The following is a 9138-nucleotide window of genomic DNA, read 5'->3' as shown; positions in this document are numbered from 1 at the left end:
AAGTTATCTTTATGACCCACAGGTGATAAACCCAACGACAGAGGCCATTTCACTGAGAAAAGTGGAGAGGTGAGCTTGGCGGAAGATCCTGGCTAAGCCACTGAACTAACCTCAAGAATGCTACTTCTAGGATTCTTGTTATGTGAGAAAGTTAAACATCTTTATTGTTTTGTTACTGATGGTTGAGTATTTTACTTGCAGCCAAAGCATACTAATTGATATAGTGATTATTACTGGATGAAGGAAAGGGATTAATACCCTACTTTTTCAGATGGATTAAAAATTAAGTAAGAGAAGACTGAAAGAGTTAAAATTGATTAAAATGTGCTGCCAGATCAGTAGCACTGATAGGAATCCTGAGACTCTGACCTCTACCTTCCAGAGTCACTTCCCGTCATCTCTGGGCCTAAATATCAGGGACAGCCTAATGTGGGAAAAACAAGGTGGCAAAGTGAAAAGAAACAGGTATTAAGATCCTCAGATAGGCCTGTTTGATTTGGGACAAGTCTGCTTCCTCTTCTGAGCTTAGTTTCTACATCTCTCAAATGCAGTTGTGCTGACCTAGCAAGACTATGACAAGGATTAAATGAAAAATTAAGCAAGATAATGTCTCTGAATCCTGTCTCAAGATTATGTCCAAACTAGCCTTTCTAAGATGTCAGCAAACTGCTTGGTCTGGGATTGGTTTCCCAAAGGCTGGTAAAGGAGGACAGAATTCCTCCGAAAGGCAAATTGGCGTCTTTACAGCAAGAAGATAAGCTAAACCCAGCATGTCTGGCAAAGTCTCCATCCTAAGTACAAACTCAAGGGCCAGAGGCCAGCTCCAGTTGATGATAAGAGTGGTAGGTGGGACTGAGCGGGTGTTTGGAACTAGTGCAGATAAGGCTTCAGGAAGATGGCTAAACAATGTGACTCAATCTAAGGGCTTCGTAACTCTTTGAAGCCCAGTCTGTCTTAAGCCATGAAAACTTTGCATATGATTGTCAGTTAAAAAAATGCTCACAGTGTTTTTGTTTGCAAGTTTCTGAGTACTTGGCCTGTCTGTAACTAGTATCTCTTACTGTCTTAAGAAAGGATTTTGCCCCAGATCTGGTCCTGAGGGTCTACCCACCCCCAGCTGGCTCCTAGAGAAAGGAAAAACAAGACAATCTCTAAGGCAAGTGTGCTACAATAACAGTTGTTCCCATACCCGGAGTTCTCCTTTAGAGGTGCATGTCTGTCAATATCAGTCAGGTATGGGGGGACAGTCAACCTTGCCTTACTTATGAGTAGAAAAAATTTATTCCTACTTCTTAACAGATTCCTTATTAAGGAAATTTCATCTTTATATCTTGAGGCACATTTACACAATGCCCCACATTTTAGTACATTATCTTAAAAAGGTATATATATAAAAGTCTCAGGTCAAATTCTTCCCCTGTCTTCTAGCTGTCATAATAACAACCATAAATGCAACATATGATTCAGTTGGTCTCTAAGACTGATACTTTTTTTTTGACACTGAGATAAACATTTAGTGAATGACTACTATGTGTCCTCTAGTAAACACTTTATATGTATTTTTTAAAAATCCAGATATGAGCTTTACCAATTAGATACAGTTATATCTCCATTTCACACATGATGATGATTTCCCTCGTGATGAGGTGATTTGCCCAAGCTCATAAGCTACTGGGTTTCCTAGGTTGGACTAATGGTAAAGAATCTGTCTGCCAGTGCAGGAGACACAGGAGATGTGGGTTTGATCACTGTGTTGGGAAGATCCCCTGGAAAAGGAAATGGCAACCCACTCTAGTATTCTTGCCTGGAAAATTCCATGGGCAGAGGAGCCTGGCGGACTACAGTCCATGGGGCTGCAAAGAGTCGACATGACTGAGCACACAGTTACCAAGTGGTACAGTTGAGTTTGGAACCCAGGTAATTGAATGTCAAAGCTTGAGAATTTTCCTTCTACATCGCGTGGATGATCACTTAGTCCTAGAGGCTAATGAATAGGAGATGAGTAAATATTTGAGATCTGGAAAATAAAATTCTACTACATTTAAGGAAATTAAAAATAAGGAAATAATCTTAAGGGTTTTTTTTTTTTAAAGTGCATAGAATCAGTACTTGAAGATTATTCATACATCAGCTGCTTCCCATTTCCAGTGTAGTTTGATATCATGAGTTATTGTTTGGTGCAGACCCTCCATCTGAGGCAGATCAGAGTTCTAATAGCAATAACCTTTAAATCAAGTAAGTTTACTCCAAATGTTCCCAACATAGCCCAAAGCCAGGAAAGTTCACAGCTCTACATTAAAATGTTAGAAAAAGATCACATTGCAGCAGCTGCTTATGTGGATTACCTAGTCTAGCCATTCTGCTAAGACTTAAAAAAACCTGTCTGAGTTGTAGGAAGAAAAAAAAGCAAGACTCTAAAATATCAAGTTGGTGCTTGTTGGTAGAGCTGTGATTTCCCATTTGTTGCCCCAGAAGACTCAGGTGTATCTGAAATAAAAAGTCAAGATGTTTTTCCAGACTCTGAGGCTGTGGAGGGTTTGGTTTTGTTTCTGTACTTCCCCCCACCAGGTCCCATGCTGTTTCCAGAGTCATTAGCTTCCCTTGAAATTTTTTAAAATCCTAGAAATGTTTCACCGCAATCCAAAGCACATTAGGAGCTCTCAGTCCCTTCTCACAGCCATTTTATATAACTTTTTAAAAATACTTTGCAAAGACATGAGATCAAACGGTCTCTCTCTCTACCTGTGTCTTCTGATTAAAGGCCAGTGATACTATTACTGTGTGTGTGTGTGCACGCATCTGATCCTTTTGAAATTTAATGAATATTAACACTTATTATGATTTTTATCATCAATCAGGAAGACATTTTTTGGAAATAATGGATATATTCATTTTCTCAATTGTGATGGCTTTATGAGTGTATACATATAGCAGAACTTACCATGTTGTGTGATAAAATCACATGCAGTTTTTTCTATGCTGTGTATACCTCAAGAAGAGTATTACTCTGAGATGGCCCCTAAAAATACATCATGTAGTAAAAAATAAGTCAACCTTCTGTGTCAGAGTAAACAAAAATCCTGTCCCCTATTGGGATCTTTCAGAGGTGTAGTGAATCATGTTTTTAAGACACAGTGAATTTAGGCAGGATTTAGTAAACTGAAAATAAAAGTTACTGCAGATAAAAAAAAAGTTGCTTCAGATCAAATTTTTGCATAATATGATAATTTTTTGGTTTATTTTATTTTTTAATATATTTTAAAATTTTATTTCTTTTTAATTGGAGGATAGTTGCTTTACATGATAATATATTTGAAACTCAAATTAGAGCTACCAACCTGAAGAAAAAACCTGGGAAAAATGTATCTGTGCTTCTTTTTGGGAAATATAGTCAGGGAAAATAAATCTGGATGACCATGCAAAAAAATATTTTTATCTTCAAAACATCAAAGCATGGTCTGTGAGGCATGATCTGATCTCCATTTCACAGGAGGGGATACTGAAGTAAAACCTTGGAAAGCCCTCACAAAATTAGAATCTGCGGTGAGGCTCTTCAGCTATCAAATTAGCAGTCTCTTCCTGAGCCTCTTATGTTTCCTTATGTTTCTCTCCATAATGCTACTTTTCACAGCATTGGTTTCTTGCCTTGCCTTGTTCTTGTCATTATTGTTGGATTTAATCACAGTCAGAAAAATGATAAAAGTAGACCCTACATTAGCATATTTCTTTGTGTAGTGTTGTTAAAGACCTGGTTTCTGACATCATTCATTTAGTTCCAATATAATCATCTAGACTCAGAGGTGGAAATGATATCCCTTTCAGGGTTCAGAGATCTGCTGAGAGGGAAGAGAGTGTTAGAATTTAAGAGTCCTGCCCCACACTGTAACCTTTTTCATCACAAGAAACAAAGTGAAGTTAAAACTGTCAATCTAGTTGGAGGGTGTTTATGAAAAGTTCTGAATTACCTGTAAAGTATCTGTGAATCTGAAACAGAGAGATCATGTTTCTCATCTTGTTGGTTGCAAGTTCAGAATATTTAGCTTCTGCTGTGAAATGTTTTTTCAACTTGAAATGCCTAGATTCCTCATGCATGGAGAGAAGTAGCATAAAAATACTCACAACTGATGTCACATCAAGAAAGGCCAATGAAATTCATGGTGTTGCTCCTGGAAGATAAACAGACTGAAAATAATCAGTTTGGTAGACCTCTTGGTTTACCCTTTGCATAGTTTATTGGCTAAGATTTTCTTTGGCCACATGTAACTTAACTACACCTGAACTACAGTGGTTTGCCAAACAGGGTTTGAGTTTTCAGACTTAGCAGGGACTTGGAGGTAATCATTCTAGCTTCCTTCTTCCAGGATGTCGATGAGAAATCAGGATCCTTTTCTTGTTCTGCAGTCCTTAGTATATGGCTTTCATCCTCATGGGTTTAAGTTCTACGTCTAGGTATAATGTTCAAATTTAAGACTAAGGACAAAAAGCAAAAAACAAAAGGCACGTATGAGCTTACTCTGTCTCTTTTTAATGAAAATTTAAAAAATATTTTCCAGAATCTTATGTAATAGAGTAACTTTTATATCTCATTGGCCAGAACTGGGTCACATAACTACTCCTAGCTACAAGGGAGTTGGAGGAATTATTTTAAATTGGTAATATAACCACCCTGAATTTTGATTTTTGTTAGTAAGGAAAAAGTATAGAATAGATATTGGGTGAGAAGAGAAAATTAGAAATAAGATTATTGCCCATTGGAAGGAAAGGATGTACCTTTTTTTTTTTAAAACATTATATTTCATGTGTTATTAAGGTCAAATATTCCATCTTTCACAAAGTTCTTTTTACTCTCATTGTTTTCTCTGGATTCCTTTATTTTAAATTAAGTGTCATTGATCCCACCGTATTCATGCTTATTTTCCTCATTTAGACAGTGAGCTCCTTGAGGATAAAACCTAGTTTAATTTACTTTTGTAATCTCATCATTTACTACTGTGACTGGCACACTAGTAGGAAATAAAAAGTTATTGCAATGAATAAGGAAAAGGTAAGCAGCGGTAGGTCATGATCCCTAAGAAACAGATTCTGAGATTCTGGGGGTATATCTACATGCCTTTTTCTGAGACTTTCTCAAATCCAGTTTTACATTCTTTCTCTATAAACACTTGACCAGTCACAGATTCCTTTCCCGGCCTGTACTTCTCAACCGATGATTCTGTGTATACTCCTACCTTGGGCTAATTTCTCTCTACACAAAGTGGGTGAACAGCACTGCCTGAAATCCTGGACTTTGGAAGCATTACCCCTTACTTTGAGTAAGGTGTGAAGTCAAGCAATAACCCAGTGTTGACTTGTACCACACACATAGCTGACTCCTCTATGAATAAAACTTGTTTATTTTCTTCTCAAAATGGATCTCCACCCCTGATGCAGCCAAAAGCGTGAGCTGAAGGACAGGCTTGGGTGCAGCAGTTGTGGATGACATGGGGTCTAGCTGTTTGCTCAGGCAGTTTATTTGTACTTTCTGGCCCTGATTTGTGCCTGGTCTCTAATGTTCCACTTCCATCTTGTGATTTTGATTTGATTGATCTGAATGGACAAATTGGACCTACTTTTGTAAATAAAGGATTATTGTAACACAGCCATACCTATTCACTATCTACTGTCTATGTCTGTAGACAACAGCAGAGGTGAGTGGATGTGATAGTAATCCCAAGGCCTAGAAAGCCTAAAATATTTATCATCTGACCTTTTAGAGAAAAAGCTGGCAAATCCCTGGTTTAGGGAAATTTAAGATTTTTTTTATTGGAATATAGTTTATATACAATATTATATAAGTTGGGCTTCCCAGGTGGTGCTAGTGGTAAAGAACCTGCCAGCAGGAGACAAAGGAGACTCAGGCTCAATCTCTGGGTTGGGGTGATCCCTTGGAAGAGGGCATGACAGCCTACTCCAGTATTGTTTGTAGAATCCCACTAACAGAGGAGCCTGGTGGGCTACAATCCATAGGGTCGAAAAGAATCAGACATGACTGAAGCAACTTAGCATACATGCATTATGTAAGTTACAGGTGTGCAGTATAGTGATTCACAATTTTTAAACATAATATTTCATTTATAGTCATTATAAATATTGCTTCATTCCCTGCCGTGTACAATATATCCTTGTAGCTTATATTATGCCTAATAGTTTGTACTTCTTAATTCCCTACCTCTATGTTGCCCCTCTGTCTCTATCCTCTCCCCGCCGGTAACCATTAGTTTGTTCTCTGTATTTGTGAGTCTACTTCTTTTTCGTTGTATTCACTGGTTTGTTGTATTTTTTAGGTTTCATATATAAGTGATTTATACATTCGTCTTTCCCTGTCTGAGTTATTTCACTTAGCATAATGCCCTCCAAGTCCATCTATGTTGCTTCAAATGGCAAAAGTTTCATTCTCTTTTATGACTGAGTAGTATTCCATTGTGTGTAGAAAACTAGATATATCTCACATCTTTTATCTTTTCATCTGTTGATGGACACTTACATTGCTTCCACATCTTGGAAATTGTAATAATGCTGCTGTGAACATTGGGGTGCATGTCTCTTTTTAGTGATTCCACATTTTTGACCAAATCTACTCAAATGTTCTCATCTCAATTTTCAGGGTTCCATTCTTTCCCTATTAGGACCTTAACCTTGGTAAGGTCTGTTTAACCTTGGTAAAACAGACCTGCTAAAGCTGAGACTTCAGCTTTTTCAGTAGCTGTGCTCCTGCATTCATTAAGTACTGGGTTTGATCCTCAGTCTTTTTGGCCTTCCAGCTGTAGGAAATGAGAATTTCTTTATAAGCTAAAATGCCCCTTGTCTTTCATATTTCATGTTATATTGGTGATTAATCACCCTCAGTCTTCCATTGTCTTTTTCCGGTGCATCAGTGGTCCTGAGCAACAGCCTTCCAATTTCATAGTCCTTATGAACTTCTCAAATATTTTAGATGTTATATTTGCTGGTGCATTTTCTTCTCCCAATATCGCAACCCAGCCAAGCTCATCAATGGTGGCATCGCCGGCCTGATCGGGGTCACCTGTGTGTTCCCCATCGACCTGGCCAAGACGAGGCTGCAGAACCAGCAGAATGGCCAGAACGTGTACAACAGCGTGCCTCATCAAGACCATCCACTCAGAGAGCTACTTCAGGATATACCGCAGAGCCGCCATGAACCTGACCCTCGTCAGGCCATCAAGCTGGCAGCCTACGACTTCTTCCGATACCAGCTCTCCAAGGATGGGCAGAAGTTGACCCTGTTTAAGGAGATGCTGGCAGGCTGCGGGGTGGGCATGTGCCAGGTGATCGTGACCACCCCCATGGAGATGCTGAAGATCCAGCTCCAGGACATGGGCCGCCTTGCCTCCCAGAGGAAGATCCTGTCCGCCCAGGCCCAGCTCTAGGGCCAGGGGAGTGCCCAGCCCTTGGTGGAGGCTCCGGCCACCCCCCGCCTAACAGTCACTCAGCTGACCTGGGACCTGCTGCGGAGCCGTGGCATCGCTGGCCTCTACCAGGGCCTGGGGCCACGCTGCTCAGGGACATTCCCTTTTACATCGTTTACTTTCTTCATGGCTTTCCAACACACCGTGTTGCCCAGGGCCCTGAACTGAGAAACACCCCACACTTGGTTTAATACTGTGCTGTCAACATGTTGAAATTCTTAAAATTGTGGACTGTATTCTGTAAGTGAAGTCCAAGGGGGCAGTGGAGCCTGTGCATGAATAGCAGAGATAGCTGCACCTTAAGTTCAGTTCAGTCGCTGGGTTGTGGCCAACTCTTTGCGACCCCATGAATCACAGCACGCCAGGCCTCCCTGTCCATCACCAACTCCCGGAGTTCACTCAAACTTATGTCCATCGAGTCGGTGATGCCATCCAGCCATCTCATTCTCTGTCGTTCCCTTTTCCTCCTACCCCCAATCCTTCCCAGCATCAGAGTCTCTTCCAGTGAGTCAACTCATTGCATGAGGTAGCCAAAGTATTGGAGTTTCAGCTTTAGCATCAGTCCTTCCAATGAACACCCAGGATTGATCTCCTTTAGAATGGACTGGTTGGATCTCCTTTGCAGTCCAAGGGACTCTCAAGAGTCTTCTCCAACACCACAGTTCAAAAGCATCAATTCTTCGGCAATCAGCTTTCTTCACAGTCCAACTCTCACATCCATACATGACCACAGGAAAAACCATAGCCTTGACTAGACGGACCTTTGTTGGCAAAGTAATGTCTCTGCTTTTTAATATGCTATCTAGGTTGGTCATAACTTTCCTTCCAAGGAGTAAGCGTCTTTTAATTTCATGGTTGCAATCAGCATCCGCAGTGATTTTGGAGCCCCCCAAAATAAAGTCTGACACTGTTTCCACTGTTTCTCCATCTATTTCCCATGAAGTGATGGGACCAGATGCCATGATCTTTGTTTTCTGAATGTTGAGCTTCAAGCCAACCTTTTCACTCTCCTCTTTCACTTTCATCAAGAGGCTTTTGAGTTCCTCTTCACTTTCTGCCATAAGGGTGGTGTCATCTGCATATCTGAGGTTATTGATATTTCTCCCAGCAATCTTGATTCCAGCTGGTGCTTCTTCCAGCCCAGCGTTCCTCATGATGTACTCTGCATATTAGTTAAACAAGCAGGGTGACAATATACAACCTTGACGTACTCCTTTTCCTATTTGGAGCCAGTCTGTTCCATGTCCAGTTCTAACTGTTGCTTCCTGACCTGCATACAGGTTTCTCAAGAGGCAGGTCAGGTGGTCTGGGATTCCCATCTCTTTCAGAATGTTCCACAGTTTATTGTGATCCACACAGTCAAAGGCTTTGGCATAGTCAATGAAGCAGAAATAGATGTTTTTCTGGAACTCTCTTGCTTTCTCCATGATCCAGTGGATGTTGGCAGTTTGATCTCTGGTGCCTCTGCCTTTTCTATAACGCTGAAGAAGCCGAAGTTGAACGGTTCTATGAAGACCTACAAGACCTTTTAGAACTAACACCCAAAATAGATGTCCTTTTCATTATAGGGGACTGGAATGCAAAAGTAGGAAGTCAAGAAACACCTGGAGTAACAGGCAAATTTGGCCTTGGAGCACGGAATGAAGCAGGGCAAAGGCTAATAGAGTTTTGC

General features: G+C 40.4%; 1 pseudogene; it reads left to right on the top strand.

Moving 5' to 3' along the window:
* Positions 1-322: 322 nt before the first annotated feature.
* On the top strand, positions 323-7657 carry LOC129553086 (mitochondrial glutamate carrier 1 pseudogene; annotated as a pseudogene).
* Positions 7658-9138: the final 1481 nt, after the last annotated feature.

Source organism: Moschus berezovskii, chromosome 18 (genome assembly GCF_049115385.1).
Source record: "Moschus berezovskii isolate FMDL1 chromosome 18, NW_MosBer_1.0, whole genome shotgun sequence".
Taxonomy (NCBI): Eukaryota; Metazoa; Chordata; class Mammalia; order Artiodactyla; family Moschidae; genus Moschus; species Moschus berezovskii.
This window is presented reverse-complemented; position numbering and strand designations above follow the sequence as displayed.